Source organism: Leucoraja erinacea, unplaced genomic scaffold, assembly GCF_028641065.1.
Source record: "Leucoraja erinacea ecotype New England unplaced genomic scaffold, Leri_hhj_1 Leri_1051S, whole genome shotgun sequence".
In the NCBI taxonomy this organism is placed as follows: domain Eukaryota; kingdom Metazoa; phylum Chordata; class Chondrichthyes; order Rajiformes; family Rajidae; genus Leucoraja; species Leucoraja erinaceus.
The window spans coordinates 529-20,000 of record NW_026575288.1 but is presented as its reverse complement, the minus strand read 5'-3'; the positions used below and the strand labels follow the sequence as shown (position 1 = coordinate 20,000).

The 19,472-nt window shown below is 49.4% G+C and overlaps 1 protein-coding gene across 1 annotated transcript in view; it reads right to left on the bottom strand.

Annotated features, from left to right (window-relative positions):
• LOC129715186 (gamma-aminobutyric acid type B receptor subunit 1-like) overlaps window positions 1-19,001 on the bottom strand; it is a gene marked incomplete at its 3' end in the record, with an annotated part of 39,845 nt that extends 20,844 nt beyond the window's left edge. The window contains exon 1 of the mRNA XM_055665051.1: window positions 18,847-19,001. The remainder of the gene's footprint in view (window positions 1-18,846) is intronic.
• Between the last annotated feature and the right edge of the window lie 471 nt (window positions 19,002-19,472).

Below are 19,472 nucleotides of genomic sequence, written 5' to 3'. Positions count from 1 at the left end.
TATCTAGCTCTCTCTTGAAAGCATCCAGTGAACCGGCCTCCACCGCCCTCTGAGGCAGAGAATTCCACAGACTCACAACTCTCTGTGTGAAAAAGTGTTTCCTCGTCTCCGTTCTAAATGGCTTACCCCATATTCTTAAACTGTGTTCTGGACTCCCCCAACATTGGGAACATGTTTCCTGCCTCTAGCGTGTCCAAACCCTTAATAATCTTATATGTTTCAATAAGATCCCCTCTCATCCTTATGTTGTCATTTTACCTGTAAATAAACGGCCCAACTTGCCCACACCGGCCAACATATCCCAGCTACACTAGTCATAGAGTGATACAGTGTGGAAACAGGCCCTTCGGCCCAACTTGCCCACACCGGCCAACATGTCCCATCTACACTAGTCCCACCTGCCTGCGTTTGGCCCATATCCCTGCAAACCTGTCCTATCCATGTACCTGTCTAACTTTTTTAAACATTGTGATAGTACTTTTACATTAGACTTTCGGGAAACAGCGTGGAAACAGGCCCTTCGGCCCATCATGTCCGCACCGACCAGCAATCACCCCAACACACTAACACCATCCTACACACACTGGGGATCTTTGACTATTTTTGTTAACCAAAGCCGATTAACCTACAAACCTGTACGTCTTTGGGGTATGGGAAGAAACCAAACGCAGTCACGGGGAGATGGTGCAAACTCCGTCATGGTGCACCAGTCATTGAAGGTAGGCATGCAGGTGCAGCAGGCAGTGAAGGAAGCGAATGGTATGTTAGCCTTCATAGCAAAAGGATTTGAGTATAAGAGCAGGGAGGTTCTACTGCAGTTGTACAGGGTCTTGGTGAGACCACACCTGGAGTATTGCGTACAGTTTTGGTCTCCTAATCTGAGGAAAGACATTCTTGCCATAGAGGGAGTACAGAGAAGGTTCACCAGACTGATTCCTGGGATGTCAGGACTTTCATATGAAGAAAGACTGGATAGACTCGGCTTGTACTCGCTAGAATTTAGAAGATTGAGGGGGGATCTTATAGAAACTTACAAAATTCTTAAGGGGTTGGACAGGCTAGATGTAGGAAGATTATTCCCGATGTTGAGAACAAGGGGTTACACAGTTTAAGGATAAGGGGGAAATCTTTTAGGACCGAGATGAGAAAAACATTTTTTTTTAATTCACACAGAGAGTGGTGAATCTGTGGAATTCTCTGCCGCAGAAGGTAGTTGAGGCCACAGTTCATTGGCTATATTTAAGAGGGAGTTAGATGTGGCCCTTGTGGCTAAAGGGATCAGGGGGTATGGAGAGAAGGCAGGTACAGGATACCGAGTTGGATGATCAGCCATGATCATATTGAATGGCGGTGCAGGCTCGATGGGCCGAATGGCCTACTCCTGCACCTATTGTCTATGTTTCTATGTAAGGCAGCAACTCTAACGCAGATAGACAGACTAAAAGCTGGAGTAACTGAGCGGGACGGGCAGCATCTCTGGAGAGAAGGAATGGGTGATGTTTGGGGCTGAGATCCTTCCAACTGTACTGCCATGCCAGCGTGCCACCCCTGTCACAACCACCTCCTCCTCCGGCAGCTCGTTCAATGAACCTTCCACCGTTTGTGTAAAAACATTGGTTTGGGAACAGCTCCATCCAGGGCCGTAACAAATTGCAGGGAATTGTGGACGCAGCCCAGACCATCGCACAAACCGACCTCCCTTCCATCGACTCCATCTACACCTCTCGCTGCCTGGGCAAGGCCAGCAGCATCATCAAGGACCAGTCTCACCCCCGGCCACTCCCTCTTCTCCCCTCTCCCATTTTTAAAAACATTGACACCGAAGCCAATTGACCAACAAACCCGCAGGTCTTTGGAGTGTGGGAGGAAACCGGAGCACCTGGAGAAAACCCACGCAGGTCACGGGGAGAACGTGCAAACTCCGTACAGACAGCACCCGTAGTCGGGTTCGAACCCGGGTCTCCGGCGCTGTGTGGCAGCAACTCTAACGCTGCGCCACCTTTACCACTACACCATGGCTGATCTATCTCTCCCTCTCAAACCCATTCTCCTGCCTTCTCCTAGACTCTGGCTGGGCTTGTATACTCTGGAGTTTAGAAGGATGAGAGGAGTTCTTATTGAAACATATAAGATTATTAAGGGTTTGGACACGCTAGAGGCAGGAAACATGTTCCCAATGTTGGGGGAGTCCAGAATCAGGGGCCACACACACAGTTTAAGAATAAGGGGTAAGCCATTTAGAACGGAGTTGAGGAAACACAGGGTTGTAGAAATATAGAAAGGTGCAGGAGTAGGCCATTCGGCCCTTCGAGCCTGCACCGCCATTCCATATGATCATGGCTGATCATCCAACTCAGTATCCCATCCCTGCCTTCTCTCCATACCCCCTGATCCTTTTAGCCACAAGGGCCACATCTAACTCCCTCTTAAATATAGCCAATGAACTGTGGCCTCAACTACCTTCTGTGGCAGAGAATTCCACAGATTCACCACTCTCTGTGTAAAAAAATATTTTCCTCATCTCGGTCCTAAAAGATTTCCCCCTTATCCTTAAGCTGTGACCCCTTGTTCAGGACTTCCCCAACATCAGGAACAATCTTCCTGCATCTAGTCTGTCCAACCCCTTAAGTTGTGAGTCTGTGGAATTCTCTGCCTCAGAGGGCAGTGGAGGCCGGTTCTCTGGATGCTTTCAAGAGAGAGCTAGATAGGGTTGTTAAAGATAGCGGAGTCAGGGGATATGGGGAGAAGGCAGGAACGGGGTACTGATTGGGGATGATCAGCCATGATCACATTGAATGGTGGTGCTGGCTGGAAGCCTGTTGTCTATAGCACAGTTGGACCTTAATGCAAGAAAGCTTGCGACTGAGACACAGCTAAGACAGATGGGGATTAACCTGACTGTATTGTGCTGACTCAGCTCTCTGTGGGCCTCCTGGTAGCTTCAGTGCAGCTCGGCAAGCCGGTGTCAAATCCATTTTCAGATTATAGACACAAAAAGCTGGAGTGAGTGGCGCAGCGGTAGAGTTTCTGCCTCACAGCGCCGCTGACCCAGGTTCGGTCCCGACCACGGGTGCTGTCAGTACGGAGTTTGCACGTTCTCCCTGCGTGGGTTTTCTCCGAGATCTTTGATTTCCTCCCACACTCGGAAGACCCGCGGGTTTGTGGGTTCATTGGCTTGGTATAAATGATAAAATGTCCCGAATGTGCGGGGATTGCTGGTCGGCGCGGACCCAATGGGCTGAAGGGCCTGTTTCCGTGCTGTATCTCTAAACCAAACTGAACTCAGCGGGACAGGCAGCATCTCTGGAGAAAAGGGATTGCATTCTTCAGACACGGAAGAGTCACCAATCCCTTTTCTCCAGAGATGCTGCCTGACCCGCTGAGTTACTCCACACCTGGAGTATTGCGTTTTGTGTCTATAATCTGGGTTCTTCTGCCAAGAAAGACTGGATAGACTCGGCTTGTACTCGCTAGAATTTAGAAGATTGAGGGGGGATCTTATAGAAACTTACAAAATTCTTAAGGGGTTTGGACAGGCTAGATGCAGGAAGATTGTTCCCGATGTTGGGGAAGTCCAGAACAAGGGGTCACAGTTTAAGGATAAAGGGGAAAGTCATTTAGAACCGAGATGAGAAAATCATTTTTCACACAGAGAGTGGTGAATCTGTGGAATTCTCTGCCACAGAAGGTAGTTGAGGCCACAGTTCATTGGCTATATTTAAGAGGGAGTTAGATGTGGCCCTTGGGGCTAAAGGGATCAGGGGGTATGGAGAGAAGGCAGGTACAGGATACTGAGTTGGATGATCAGCCATGATCATATTGAATGGTGGTGCAGGCTCGAAGGGCCGAGTGGCCTCTACTCCTGCACCTATTGTCTATGTTTCTATGTATCTAGAGACAGTGCTCAAACATCAAGTCTGCACCGACCAGCGATCCCCTCACATTAACACCATCCTACACACACTAGGGACAAGTTTACATTGATGCCGAGCCAATTAGCCTACAAACCTGTACAGCTTTGGTGTTGAAGGAAACCGGAGCACCCGGAGAAAACCCACGAGGTCACGGGGAGAACGTACAAACTCTGTACAGACAGCGCCCGTAGTCGGGATCGAACCCGGGTCTCTGGCGCTGTGAGGCAGCAACTCTACCGCTGCACCACCAGTGAGTCACTCCAGCACTTTGTGCCTATCTTCGGTTTAAAACAGCATCTGCAGTTCCTTCCAACTCATGTTCCGATTAGACAGCTCCCTAACTAACTGTGTTTTAGATTGGGTTTAGATCCTTATGGCCCTGTCCCACGGTACGAGTTCATTCCAAGTTCTCTCTCCCGAGTTTAAAAAAATCAAACTCGTGGTGAGCACGGGGAATGAACGTAGCGTGTACGTCGGAGCTCGGGGACGTCACTTAGCGGCTCGTAACGCTAACGGCAGGTACTCGGGAAGACTCGCTAATGGCGGGTAAGCTCGGGAAGACTGGTGAAGATTTTTCAACTTTGAAAAATGTCCACGAGAGCCCCGAGTACCGACGAGTGGCCATTACCGTAAATGTCCGAGTTGGAATCGGGGCAAAGTCGGGGGAAATCGTGGGATGAACTCGTACAGTGGGACAGGGGTTTTACAAGGCTCAGGAGGTTCGGCACGTCCACAACAACTCCCACCAACGTCTACACTTGCGCCGTGGAAAGCATTGTATCGGGGATGCCTGGTTTGGGAACAGCTCCATACAAGACCGTGTGAGATCACAGAGAATTGCAGACGCAGCCCCGACCATCGCACCAGCTATTGACTCCAATTATACATCATGCTGCCTCAGCAATGCCTCTCCTCCCCACCCCCCCTCACCTCTCCTCTCCTCTTCCACCTCTCCTCACCTCACCTCTCCTCTTCCACCCCCTCCTCCTCCCCACCCCCCCCATCCCCCCCTCCTCCTCCCCCTCTCTCTCTCTCCACACCCGCTCTCCCCACACCCCACCTCTTTCCACACCCCTCTCCTCCCCCCACCCACCCCTCTCTCCACCCCCCCCCACCCATCCCCCTCACCCCTCTTCCCCCTCTCCACCCCACCCCTCCCCTCTCCTCCTCCCCACCACCTCTCCCCTCTGTGTATCCTCTCCCTGCCCCTGTCTTCTCAGTGGCTTTGTAGTGTATTTTGCACTTTGATCTCACGTTGCCCTCAACCCCCTCTCCTCCCCCCACCCCCTCTCTCCCCCACCCCCCCTCTCTCTCCCCCACCCCCCCTCCCCCTCCCCACTTCCCCACCCCCTCTCTCTCCCCACCCCCCTCTCTCCTCCTCCCCACCCTCTCTCTCTCCCCAACACACCCTCACTCCCTCCCCTCTCTCCCTCTCCTCCACGCACCTCTCTTCACCACTCTGTACCCTCTCCCCACCCGTCTCTCTCTCCCCTCCCCTCTGCTCTGTGCCTCTCCCCACCCCTCTGTATCCTGGTCCCTGCCCAGTTCTCAGTGGCCGTGTTGTGTACAGTGTGTGTATGGGCCTTTGATCTCTCTGTCCCCGCTGTTCAGCCTGACAGATGTGAACACATTAGGCGCGGTGGCTCGTAAATCAAAGCCTGTCGCTCTCCGCCCTGCCCGCTGTCTCTCACAGCATCCAACCAGCGATCACTGCAGGCAGGCAGGCAGGGGGTGTGGGTCATGGCCTTTCATAGCAAAAGGATTTGAGTACAGGAGCAGGGAGGTTCTACTGCAGTTGTACAGGGTCTTGGTGAGACCACACCTGGAGTATTGCGTACAGTTTTGGTCTCCAAATCTGAGGAAAGACATTCTTGCCATAGAGGGAATACAGAGAAGGTTCACCAGACTGATTCCTGGGATGTCAGGACTTTCATATGAAGAAAGACTGGATAGACTCGGCTTGTACTCGCTAGAATTTAGAAGATTGAGGGGGGGATCTTAAAGAAACTTACAAAATTCCTAAGGGGTTGGACAGGCTAGATGCAGGAAGATTGTTCCCGATGTTGGGGAAGTCCAGAACAAGGGGTTACACAGTTTATGGATAAGAGGGAAGTATTTCAGGACCGAGATGAGGAAAACATTTTTTTTTCACACACAGAGAGTGGTGAATCTGTGGAATTCTCTGTCACAGAAGGTAGTTGAGGCCTGTATATTTAAGAGGGAGTTAGATGTGGCCCTTGTGGCTAAAGGGATCAGGGGGTATGGAGAGAAGGCAGGTACAGGATACTGAGTTGGATGATCAGCCATGATCATATTGAATGGCGGTGCAGGCTCGAAGCTCCGAATGGCCTCTACTCCTGCACCTATTGTCTATGTTTCTATATTAAAGCCTCTCATGTAAATACAAACAGTACTGCATAGAATCATCCCACCACAACCAGGGAGCAGAGCTGAACGCCAGTTTTATCTGCGCTGTATCTCTAAAAACATGTGTGTCTTCATAAGATGAAAAGTGATAGTAGGATTAGGCCATTCGGCCCATCAACTCTACTCCGACAATGAATCATGGCTGTTCTATCTCTCCCCCCTAACCCCATTCGCCTGCCTTCTCCCCATAACCCCCGACACCCACACGAATCAACTGGGCTTGTACACTCTGGAGTTTAGAAGGATGAGAGGGTATCTCATTGAAACGTGTAAGATTATTAAGGGTTTCGGACACGGCTAGAGGCAGGAAACATGTCCCCGGTGTTGGGGGAGTCCAGAACCAGGGGCCACACACACACACACACACAGTTTAAGAATAAGGAGTAAGCCATTTAGAACAGAGACGACGAAACACTTTTTCCTCACAGAGAGTATTGTGAGTCTGTGGAATTCTCTGCCTCAGAGGGCGGTGGAGGCCGGTTCTCTGGATGCTTTCAAGAGAGAGCTAGATAGGGCTCTTAAAAATAGGGGAGAAGGCAGGAATGGGGTACTGATTGGGGATGATCAGCCATGATCACATTGAATGGCTGGAAGGGCCGAATGGCCTACTCCTGCACCTATTGTCTATTGTCTAATCAAGAATCTGTCTATCTCTGCCTTAAAAGTATCCACTGATTTGTGGCCTCCACAGCCTTCTGTGGCAAAGAATCCCACAGATTCACCACCCGCTGATTAAAGAATTTCCTCCCTAGCTCCTTCCTAAAAGAACGTCCTTGAATTCTGAAATACCAGCTCCCTCTTTGGTGACCCTCAGACTATCCTTGATCGGACTTTGCTGGCTTTACCTTGCACTAAACCTTATTCCCTTTTTATCCTGTATCTGTGCACTGTGGACGGCTCGATTGTAATCGTGTATTGTCTTTCCGCTGACTGGTTAGCACGCAACAAAAGCTTTTCACTGTACCTCGGTACACGTGACAATCAAGCGAGTCCCACCGGAAATTGGAGGAGCAGCACCTCATATTCCAGAACCAGGGGCCCCAGTCTCCAGAACCAGGGGCCACACACAGTCTTAGAATAAAGGGGAGGCCATTTAAGACTGAGGTGAGAAAAAACTTTTTCACCCAGGTAAGACGTCTATTTTCATAGACGTCTTATCAGGTTTCTCATCAACCTCTGGTGCTCCACCAGAGTTTTGAGGAAGGACATCCTTGTGATTGAGGCAGTGCAGCGTAGGTTCACGAGATTGATCCCTGGGATGGCGGGACTGTCATATGAGGAAAGATTGAAAAGACTAGGCTTGTATTCACTGGAGTTTAGAAGGATGAGGGGAAATCTTATAGAAACATATACAATTATAAAAGGACTGGACAAGCTAGATGCAGGAAAAATGTTCCCAATGTTGGGCGAGTCCAGAACCAGGGGCCACAGTCTTAGAATAAAGGGGAGGTATTTAAGACTGAGGTGAGAAATAAACTTTTTCACCCCCAGAGAGTTGTGAATTTGTGGAATTCCCTGCCACAGAGGGCAGTGGAGGCCAAGTCACTGGATGGATTTAAGAGAGAGTTAGATAGAGCTCTAGGGGCTAGTGGAGTCAAGGGAAATGGGGAGAAGGCAGGCACGGGTTATTGATAGTGGACGATCAGACATGATCACAATGAATGGCAGTGCAGGCTCGAAGGGCCAAATGGCCTCCTCCTGCACCTATTGTCTATGTTTCCATGTTTCTATGAATGGCGGTGCTGGCTCAAAGGGCCGAATGCCCTCCTCCTGCACCTATTGTCTATGTTTCTGTGTATCCATGTAACGTTGGGTAAACCAACTCGAGCAGTCTGCACCCCAGCGGTATGAACATTGACTTCTCTAATTTCAGGTAGTCCCTGCTTTCTCCTCCCCTTCCCAGTTCTCCCTCAGCCCACTGGCTCCACCTCTTGCTATCTCCTTTCTTCTCCCCATCCCCCACCCCACCCTCACATCAGTCTGAAGAAGGGTTTTGGCCCGAAACGTCACCTACATCCTTCTCTCCACAGATGCTGCCTCACCCGCTGAGTTTCTCCAGCATTTTTGTCGACTGACAATGAACTACGGTGGGGGCGTGCTGTTCCTACCGTGACATTATCAGCTTCTAACAGCTACTTAGACTCATGGACTCAAAGTCATTGTGTCCACTGGAGCTCCAGAGGTGGAGGGGAGACCTGGTATAGTTATGAATGAAGAAATCTATTGCCACGGATACAAAGTGACGCAAGGCTTGGATCAGCAGCCTTCCCCCCAAGGGTGAACATAGAACAGCAGAGCACAGCACATGAACAGGCCCTTCAGCCCACAGTATCGGTGCTAGCCCTGATGCCAAGACCAACTCCTACCAGCCTGCTCGTGATCCATATCTACGTGCCTATCAAAAAGCCTCAAACGCCACGATCGTATCCGCCTCCCATTCCAAGCACCCAAATAGAACTTGCCCCGCACATCCCCTTTAAGCGTTGCCCCCCATCGCTCCAGTGGCTGTGCCGGAGACCCCGGTTCAATCCCGACTATGGGCGCTGTCTGTACGGAGTTTGCACGTTCTCCCCGTGGGTTTTCCTCTGAGATCTCTGATTTCCTCCCACACTACAAAGACGTGCGGGTTTGTAGGTCAATTGCCTTGGTGTAACTGTTTTAACAAAATTGTCCCTGGTGGGTATAGGATAGTGTTAGTGTGCGGGGATCGCTGGTCGGTACGGACTTGGTGGGCCGAAGGGCCTGTTTCCGCGCTGTATCTCTAATAGAAAACGTAAAAACATCATTCGGCCCATCAATATGATCATGGCTGATCATCCAACTCAGTATCCTGTACCTGCCTTCTCTCCATACCCCCTGATCCCTTTAGCCACAAGGGCCAAATCTAACTCCCTCTTAAATATAGCCAATGAACTGTGACCTCAACTACCTTCTGTGGCAGAGAATTCCACAGATTCACCACTCTCCGTGTGAAAAATGTTTTCCTCATCTCGGTCCTAAAAGATTTCCCCCCTTATCCTTAAACTGTGTGACCCCTGAACTGAAAATCTAAACTGAAAATCGATGGGCCGAGTGGCCTAATTCTGCTCCTGGAACCTACGAACATAAATGGCCCTCCCTGCACTGCGAGTGTGAAGAGCTCTCCCAAATTATCTTACAGCCAAGCAGGGACTTGTATACATTCTCATGAGCATTGTTCACTGTGTGGCTAAGTATCTTTGAGAGTCTGAAGAGACTCTTCACACAAGGCTTGGAGGTTTTGTCTGAAGCAGACACTTCTTTTTCCCTGGGCAAGTTAAACAGGGCACAATCTAGTGAGTGTTTGAGAAGGAACTGCAGATGCTGGAAATGTGAAGGTACACCAACAAGCTGGAGAAACTCAGCGGGTGCAGCAGCATCTATGGAGCGAAGGAAAAAGGCAACGTTTTGTCTTCAGAAGAAGGGTTTCAGCCCGAAACCTATTTCCTTCGCTCCATAGATGCTGCTGCACCCGCTGAGTTTCTCCAGCTTTTTTGTGTCCCTACAATCTAGTGAGGAGAGGGGACAAATCATCCTCTACACTGGTTTGGTTTAGTTTAGAGATACAGCACGGAAACAGGCCCTTCGGCCCACCGGGTCCGCGCCGGCCAGCGATCCCCGCTCACTATAGGGCCTGTTGCAGTTGGGCCTCATTTTGTTGCCATAGAGGGAGTACAGAGAAGGTTCACCAGACTGATTCCTGGGATGGCAGGACTTTCATATGAAGAAAGACTGGATAGACTCGGCTTGTACTCGCTAGAATTCGGAAGATTGAGGGGGGGATCTTACAGAAACTTACAAAATTCTTAAGGGGTTGGACAGACTAGATGCAGGAAGATTATTCCTGATGTTGGGGAAGTCCAGAACAAGGGGTCACACAGTTTAAGGATAAGGGGGAAATCTTTTACAACCGAGATGAGGAAAACATTTTTCACACAGAGAGTGGTGAATCTCTGAAACTCTCTGCCACAGAAGGTGGTTGAGGCCACAGTTCATTGGCTATATTTAAGAGGGAGTTAGATGTGGCCCCTGTGGCTAAAGGGATCAGGGGGTATGGAGAGAAGGCAGGTATGGGATACTGAGTTGGATGATCAGCCATGATCATATTGAATGGCGCTGCAGGCTCGAAGGGCCGAATGGCCTCTACTCCTGCACCTGTTGTCTATGTTTCTATTTGCGCGCCGCGTAGGAGGCGTGTGAAGATTTGGTGTGTCCCTCAATACCGGCACGCCGCACGTGACTACGTGTCACTGCCGACATCACCACGCACCATACGCACGCAATGCGCGCGTGGTGATGTCAGCAGCGATGCACGGTCGCGCGCGGCGTCCCAGCGTAAATGATGCGCAAATGATGCCCCAGTGCGACAGGCCCTTAACGCCATCCTACACACACTAGGGACACTTTACACTTACACCAAGCCAATTAACCTACAAACTCGCACGTCTTTGGAGTGTGGGAGGAAACCGAAGATCTCGGAGAAAACCCGCGCTGGTCTCGGGGAGAAGGTACGGGCAGCGCCCGTAGTCGGGATCGAACCCGGGTCTCTGGCGCTGCGAGGGGCAGCGTCTCTACCGCTGCGCCACCATGCCGCCCTGTTCCGCAAGGATGCCTTCTCAGCCCCCATTCTCTCCTCCTTGTACACCCACAGCTACACAGCCAATTACCAATCCAACTCAAGTTATGCAGGAAGGAACTGCAGATGCTGGTTTAAACCCAAGATAAAGGGGAGGTCATTTAAGACTGAGGTGAGGAAAAGCCTTTTCACCCCCAGAGAGTTGTGAATTTGTGGAATTCCCTGCCACAGAGGGCAGTGGAGGACAAATCACTGGATGGATTTAAGAGAGAGTTAGATAGAGCTCTAGGGGCTAGTGGAGTCAAGGGATATGGGGAGAAGGCAGGCACGGGTTATTGATTGGGGACGATCAGTCATGATCACAATGAATGGCGGTGCTGGCTCGAAGGGCCGAATGGCCTCCTCCTGCACCTATTTTCTATGTTTCTATGAATGGCGGTGCTGGCTCGAAGGGCCGAATGGCCTCCTCCTGCACCTATTTTCTATGTTTCTGTGAATGGCGGTGAGGCTCGTAGGGCTGAATGGCCTCCTCCTGCATGTATTTTCTATGTTTCTATGTTTCTATGAATGGCGGTGCTAGCTCGAAGGGCCGAATGGCCTCCTCCTGCACCTATTTTCTATGTATCTATGTAACGTTAGGTAAACCAACTCAAGCTTTACTGATCATCAGCCGGGGGAAGTGTCAGGGATACCACAGTCAAGTAGGCAACAGACACGACTTCGCCGCACCAATTCTTCAATGAACAAAGATTCGCATGGTGTTTTTGTGTGTGTGTGTGTGTGTGTGTGTGTGTGTGTGTGTGTGTGTGTGTGTGTGTGTGTGTGTGTGTCACTTAATCATATTCCAAAGATGTTAGTCATGTCCACAAGATGCAGCCAATACACATCACCACAGGACCAGTCTGCGCATGTCCCTTATTAATTAGTGGACACATTTCAGAGGCATCTTATCAGTTGGTGCTTTCAAGACAAGACATTTCAAAGGCATCGGTCATCGTCTCAATATACATCATGGAGACACGCCTGGGCATGTTTGTCTCTCTTACTTTTCCACTTGAGAAAGCCCACACTCCAAAGGCGTACAGGTTTGCAGGTTAATTGGCTTGGTGTAAAAATGTGTGTAAATTGCCGCTAGTGTGTGCAGGATAGTGTAATGCCCCTGTCCCACTTAGGAAACCTGAACGGAAACCTCTGGAGACTTTGCGCCCCACCCAAGGTTCCCGTGCGGTTCCCGGAGGTTTTTGTCAGTCTCCCTACCTGCTTCCACTGCCTGTAACCTCCAGCAACCACCTGCAACCTCTGGGAACCACACGGAAACCTTGGGTGGGGCGCAAAGTGTCCAGAGGTTTCCGTTCAGGTTTCCTAAGTGGGACAGGGGCGTTAGTGTGCGGGGATCGCCGGTCGGAGCGGACCCAGTGGGCCGAAGGGCCTGTTTCCGCGCTGTATCTCGAAACCAAACCCAAACCAAATCAGACGGGGAACAGAACAAGAAATAAGGAGATGAAGAAATATTGGATAGGGAGAATTGAAGAAACAAAAAAAATCAATCAAGCAATATTAAATTAAACAAATCTCTCGATAACGATATACTGGTTAGATAGACTGAGACTCCACATGTAATTCTTCTTTCATGAAATGGAGATAATATGTTACTCCCATAATTAAAAGGATGAACCAGTGGTTAAATACTAGATCAAAAACTAATTCCTTAGAAACATAGACAATAGGTGCAGGAGGATGCCATTCGGCCCTTCGAGCCAGCACCGCCATTCATTGTGATCATGGCTGATCGTCCCCAATCAATAACCCGTGCCTGCCTTCTCCCCATATCCCTTGACTCCACTAGCTCTATTTAACTCTCTCTTAAATCCATCCAGTGACTTAGCCTCCACTGCCCTCTGTGGCACGGAATTCCACAAATTCACAATTCTCTGGGTGGGAACGTTTTTTCTCATCTCAGTCTTAAAGGCCTAGGAAGTTCGGCATGTCTCCCAATAACTCGCACCAATGTCTACAGATGTACCATGGAAAGCGTTTTGTCGGGGTGCAACGCGGCTTGGTTTGGGAATAGCTCCATCCAAGACAGCAAGAAATTGCAGGGAATTGTGGACGCAGCCCAGACCATCGCACAAACCAATCTCCCTTCCATCGACTCCATCTACACCTCACGCTGCCTCGGCAAGGCCAGCAGCATCATCAAGGACCAGTCTCACCCCCTCTTCCATCAGGCAAGAGGTGCAGAAGTGTGAAAACGAACGCACACCTCCAGATTCAGGGACAGTTTCTTCCCAGCTGTTATCAGGCAACTGGATCATCCTACCACAACTAGGAGGCATTTCGGGTCGAGACCCTTCTTCAGATTGAGAGTCAGGGGAAAGGAGAGATATAGAGAGTGATGTAGAGAAATATAGAACAAGTGAATGAAAGGTATGCAAAAAAGGAACCATGTTATAGGAAAGATATTGTCAAGCTGGAAAGGGTAAAGAGAAACATAGAAACATAGAAAATAGGTGCAGGAGTAGGCCATTCAGCCCATTCAATATGATCATGGCTGATCATCCAACTCAGTATCCTGTACCTGCCTTCTCTCCATACCCCCTGATCCCTTTAGCCACAAGGGCCACATCTAACTCCCTCTTAAATATAGCCAATGAACTGTGGCCTCAACTACCTTCTGTGGCAGAGAATTCCACAGATTCACCACTCTCTGTGTGAAAAATGTTTTTCCTCATCTCGGTCCTAAAAGATTTCCCCCTTATCCTTAAACTGTGACCTCTAGTTCTGGACTTCCCCAACATCGGGAACAATCTTCCTGCATCTAGCCTGTCCAACCCCTTAAGAATTGTGTATGTTTCTATAAGATCCCCCCTCAATCTACTAAATTCTAGCGAGTACAAGCCGAGTCTATCCAGTCTTTCTTCATATAAAGGCCTGCCATCCCAGGAATCAGTCTGGTGAACCTTCTCTGTACTCCCTCTATGGCAAGAATGTCTTTCCTCAGATTAGGAGACCAAAACTGTACGCAATACTCCAGGTGTGGTCTCACCAAGACCCTGTTGTGGTATCCGGTGGGCGGCGCGACTGTGGTCAGCAGCGGCCTCTGCAGTCTGTCCGCGTTTTATTATTTTCTGTCTATGTTTTTATGTAGTTTTTGTTATTTTTTGTTGGGGAGTGTGTGTGTGTGGGGGGTGGGGGTGAGGTGGGACTTTTAAATCTCTCCCTGCACGGGAGACCCGACCTTTTTTCGTCGGGTCTCCGTTATCGTTGGGGCTGCAATGAGGAGCGGCCTCCAACAGGAAGAGACCGGGGACTCTGGTGCCGACGACTCACCATCACCGTCGAGGGGCTGGCCGAGTCCGGAGCGGGTGGAGCGGTGGTGGAGCGCTGCTGCTGCTGCTGCTGCGGCCCGACCGGAGAGTCGGAGGCTTCAACTGCAGGTTTGGTGGACGGCGGCACCGGGAGCCCGCAGGTCCCTGGAAGGAGACCGCTTTTCAGGGCTCCTGCAACGGCGACTTCTCCCGCCCGAGTTGCGGGGTCGAAGAGCTCCTGGAGCGGGGTCTGACATCACCGCCCCGCGCGGCTTGGAATGGCCGCGGGACTCTGCGAGGGCACGCCGGGGGCTCTAACACCAAGACCCGGTGTGCGACCTCGCACCACCCGGCATGGCTTTAATGGCCGCGGGACAATCGCCATCGCCAGCCGGGGGCTTTGACTCTGACTCTGACATCGGGGGGGGGGGGAGGAGTGCAGGGGAGAGGAATGTTTATTTGGCCTCCCTCCACCGCAATGTGATGGATGTTTATGTAAATTATGTTGTGTCTTGGGTCTATTTGTTTGTAATGTATGGCTGCAGAAACGGCATTTCATTTGGACCTCAAGGGGTCCAAATGACAATTAAATTGTATCTTGTATCTTGTATCTTGTACAACTGCAGTAGAACCTCCCTGCTCCTATACTCAAATCCTTTTGCTATGAAATAAGATTTATGAGGATGTTGCCAGGACTAGAGGTGTGAGCTATCGGGAGAGGTTGAGTAGGCTATGTAACTATAACCATATAACCATATAACAATTACAGCACGGAAGCAGGCCATCTCGGCCCTACAAGTCCATGCCGAACAAATTTTTTTTCCCCTTAGTCCCACCTGCCTGCACTCGTACCATATCCCTCCATTCCCTTCTCATCCATATGCCTATCCAATTTATTTTTAAATGATACCAATGAACCTGCCTCCACCACTTCCACTGGGAGCTCATTCCACACCGCCACCACTCTCTGCGTAAAGAAGTTCCCCCTCATATTACCCCTAAACTTCTGTCCCTTAATTCTGAAGTCATGTCCTCTTGTTTGAATCTTCCCTATTCTCAAAGGGAAAAGCTTGTCCACATCAACTCGGTCTATCCCTCTCATCATTTTAAAGACCTCTATCAGGTCCCCCCTTAACCTTCTGCGCTCCAGAGAATAAAGACCTAACTTATTCAACCTATCTCTGTAACTTAGTTGTTGAAACCCAGGCAACATTCTAGTAAATCTCCTCTGTACTCTCTCTATTTTGTTGACATCCTTCCTATAATTTGGCGACCAAAATTGTACACCATACTCCAGATTTGGTCTCACCAATGCCTTGTACAATTTTAACATTACATCCCAGCTTCTATACTCAATGCTCTGATTTATAAAGGCTAGCATACCAAAAGCTTTCTTTACCACCCTATCTATATGAGATTCCACCTTCAAGGAACTATGCACGGTTATACCGTGATGTATAACTATGATGTAATATGCATCATGTGTCACTTATATATCATCTATCTGTACCGATCATGTATGTGTACACTGTAAACGGCTCGATTGTAATCATGTCTTGTCTTTCCGGTGACTGGATAGCACGCAACAAAAGCTTTTCACTGTACCTCGATACACGTGATAATACACTAATACCAAAGGCTGGGTCTCTATTCCAGGAGGATGAGGGGAGATCTTATAGAGATATACAAAATCATGAGTGGAATAGATCGGGTAGAGTCTTTTACCCAGAGTCGGTGAATCGAGGACCAGACACATGTTTAAGGTGAAGTGGAAAAGATTTAATAGCAACCCAAGGGGAAGCTTTTTTTTTTACACACACACACAAAGGGTGGTGGGTGTATGGAATGAGCTGCCAGAGGAGGTAGTTGAGACTGGTTACGTTTGAGAGACATTTGGACAGGTACATGGATAAGACAGGTTTGGAGGGATATGGACCAATTGCAGGGAGATGGGACTAGTGTAGCTGGGTCATGTTGGCCGGTGTGGGCAAGTTGGGCTGAAGGGCCTGTTTCCACATTGTATCACTCTATGACTAGTGTAGCTGGGACATGTTGGCCGGTGTGGGCTAGTTGGGCTGAAGGGCCTGTTTCCACATTGTATCACTCTATGACTAGTGTAGCTGGGACATGTTGGCCGGTGTGGGCATGTTGGGCTGAAGGGCCTGTTTCCACACTGTATCACTGTGATTACGTGAGCCTCCTGTTTTAGTCCCTCCAATGATCTAGCAAACACAAAGCATCCAGGGTGGAAGATTACTTTGAACTTTGGAATTCATTTTTACCAGAATGATGCCTAGATCAGTACGTACCAGCAACAGAGAGACATTGGTGAAACTAAATGTTCATAAGATCTTAAGTTATAGCAGCAGAATTAGAAACATAGACAATAGGTGCAGGAGGCGGCCATTTGGATATTCGAGCCTGCACTACCGTTCATTGTGATCATGGCTGATCATCCCCTATCAATAACCCTGGATTGATCCCTGGGATGGCGGGACTGTCATACGAGGAAAGATTGAAAAGCCTAGGCTTATATTGACTGGGGTTTAGAAGGATGAGAGGGATCTCATGGAAACATATAAAATTATAAAAGGGTTTCGGACAAGCTAGAGGCAGGAAAAATGTTCCCAATGTTGGGTCAGTCCAGAACCAGGGCCACACAGTCTTAGAATAAAGGGGAGGCCATTTAAGATTGAGGTGAGAAAAAACTTTTTCACCCAGAGAGTTGTGAATTTATGGAATTCCCTGCCACAGAGGACAGTGGAGGCCAAGTCACTGGATGGGTTTAAGAGAGAGTTAGATAGAGCTCTAGGGACTAGTGGAGTCAAGGAATATGGGGAGAAGGCAGGCACGGGTTATTGATAGGGGACGATCAGCCATGATCACAATGAATGGCGGTGCTGGCTCGAAGGGCCGAATGGCCTCCTCCTGCTTTCTATGTTTCTATGTCTATGTGTTATTCTCTGCCACAGAAGGCAGTGGAGGCCAATTCACTGGATGTTTTCAAGAGAGAGTTAGATTTAGCTCTTGGGGTAACAGAATCAAGGGATATGGGGAGAAGGCAGGAACGGGGCACTGATTGGGGATGATCAGCCGTGATTATATTGAATGGTGGTGCTGGCTCGAAGGGCCGATTGGCCTCCTCCGGCACCTATTTTTCTATGTTTTTAAACCAACATCTACATATTTCTACGGCAACCCAGCTGCTCCACACTGTTTACTGTTTATCCCATTCCCACTGGGAACTGCAGCTCTCCAAGGTCCTGAACTGTGAGGCAAGTCCCAACATAGACACAAAATGCTGGAGTAACTCAGCGGGACGGGCAGCATCTACGGAGAGAAGGGTCGAGACCCTCCTTCAGACTGTTTGATGTCAGGGGAAGGGAGACTAGTGGGAGGACTGGGAAGGGGCAGGGGGGTGGGGGGGAGAATGAAGAGAGAGGGCAAGGGCCACCTGAAGTTAGAGAAGTCAATGTTCACCAGACTGATTCCTGGGATGTCAGGACTTTCACATGAAGATAGACTGGATAGACTCGGCTTGTACTCGCTAGAATTTAGAAGATTGAGGGGGGATCTTATAGAAACTTACAAAATTCTTAAGGGGTCGGACAGGCTAGATGCAGGAAGATTGTTCCCGATGTTGGGGAAGTCCAGAACAAGGGGTGACACACAGTTTAAGGATAAGGGGGAAATCTTTTAGGACCGAGATGAGGAAAAGATTTTTCACACAGAGAGTGGTGAATCTGTGGAATTCTCTGCCACAGAAGGTAGTTGAGGCCACAGTTCATTGGCTATATTTAAGAGGGGGTTAGATGTGGCCCTTGTGGCTAAAGGGATCAGGGGGTATGGAGAGAAGGCAGGTACAGGATACCGAGTTGGATGATCAGCCAATGTTCATACCACTGGGGTGTAAACTAGCCAAGACGTACCTTTACAAAGGGATGAGGGGGAATTTCTTTAGTCAGAGGGTGGTGAATCTGCGGAAATCTTTGCCACAGACGGCGGTGGAGGCCAAGTCAGTGGATATTTTTAAGGCGGGGATTGGCATATTTTGATTAGTACGGGTGTCGGGGTTTATGAGGAGGAGAATGGGATTGAGAGGGAGAGATATATTGAGATCTAGAACAAACGAGGGAAATATATAAGATTACTAAGGGTTTCGGACACGCTAGAGGCAGGAAACATGTTCCCGATGTTGGGGGAGTCCAGAACCAGGGGCCACACACAGTTTAAGAATAAGGGGTTGGCCATTTAGAATGGAGATGAGGAAACACTTTTTCCACATAGAGAGTTGTGAGTCTGTGGAATTCTCTGCCTCAGAGAGCGGTGGAGGCCGGTTCTCTGGATACTTTCAAGAGAGAGCTAGATACGGCTCTTAAACATAGTGGAGTCAGGGGATATGGGGAGAAGGCAGGAACGGGGTACTGATTGTGGATGATCAGCCATGGCCACATTGAATGGCGGTGCTGACTCGAAGGGCCAAATGGCCTCCTCCTGCACCATTGTCAATGTATAAAAAGTAAAAATGATCAAGGAAAGATGGAGCCCACAATGGTCCGTTGTTGGCAGTGGGAAGCTGATAATGAGTTACAGACAGTTGTACCTTTCTAAAGGAACGTCCTTTAATTCCGAGGCTGTGCCCTCTGGTCCTAGACTCTCCCACTAGTGGAAATGTCCTCTCCACATCCACTCTATCCTGGCGATAAACCAGAGAGAATCCATCCAGTATATTTCAATTAGAGTTATCGAGTGATACATTGTGGAAACAGGCCCTTCGGCCCAACTTGCCCACACCGGCCAACATGTCCCAGCTACACTAATCCTACCTGCTCGCACTTGGTCCATATCCGTCCAAACCCGTCCTATCCATGTACCTGTCCAACTGCTTCTTAAACGATGGGATAGTCCCGGCCTCAACTACCTCCTCTGGCAGCTTGTTCCATACACCCACCACCCTCTGTGTGAAAAGGTTACCCCTCAGATTCCTAATAAATATTTTCCTCTTCACCTTGAACCCAGGCCCTCTGGTCCTCGATTCCGCTCCTCTGGGCAAGAGACTCTGTGCATCTACCCGATCTATTCCTCTCATGATCCAAAGTGTGTAACACCTCCACTCCCTGTTATTCTACACCACTAGATTGACAGAAGGTTTATATTCCTGCCTTTACCCCCAGAGACTGGCAGAATCTTCCAGCAACAACACCATCAACAAGTGTAATACGGTTCACA